Genomic DNA, 593 nt, shown 5'->3' on the forward strand with positions numbered 1-593 from the left:
CATCAGGGGGGGGGGAGGGCAAGAAAATGTGAATGATGGCCATCTTTGATTAAATGATGGGGGAAAAGCAACAGCTTTAGTATGATTCCATCAATCATTTTGAGAAACGTTTATTTTAGAGAACAATTCCCTAAGGTTTTCAAACCACTGGATAGGAAGGTAATCGATAAGCCTTTCTGAAAATAAACCATTAATGAGCCTGAAGAACTGTAAAGTTGGGGTGTGGTCCTCCTCACCTGTGCTCTCAGCACCTAGGAGGCAGAGACAAAGATGGCGGTGAGTCAAAGGCCAGCTTGTGGTACTTGAGACATTCAAAACCAAAACAGAACTGTTTAAAAATTAACACTCTGGTTTAGAGTATTCTAGAATCAAACCTACCACAAACAGAGTCAGGAATATACAGAATTCAGTACAAGCTTAAAGCAACTTTTTAAAGTAATAAGGAGAGACAGGTGTAATACCCACTGTTAATCCCAGCCTGTGGGAGGCAGGGGCAGGCAGATTTCTATAAGTTCAAGGGCAGCCTGGTCTACATGGTTAAGTTCCAAGCCAGCCAGGGCAGTATAGTGAGGTTCTGCTTAAAGAAAAAAAAG

This window comes from Mastomys coucha, unplaced genomic scaffold, assembly GCF_008632895.1.
Source record: "Mastomys coucha isolate ucsf_1 unplaced genomic scaffold, UCSF_Mcou_1 pScaffold22, whole genome shotgun sequence".
Taxonomy (NCBI): Eukaryota; Metazoa; Chordata; class Mammalia; order Rodentia; family Muridae; genus Mastomys; species Mastomys coucha.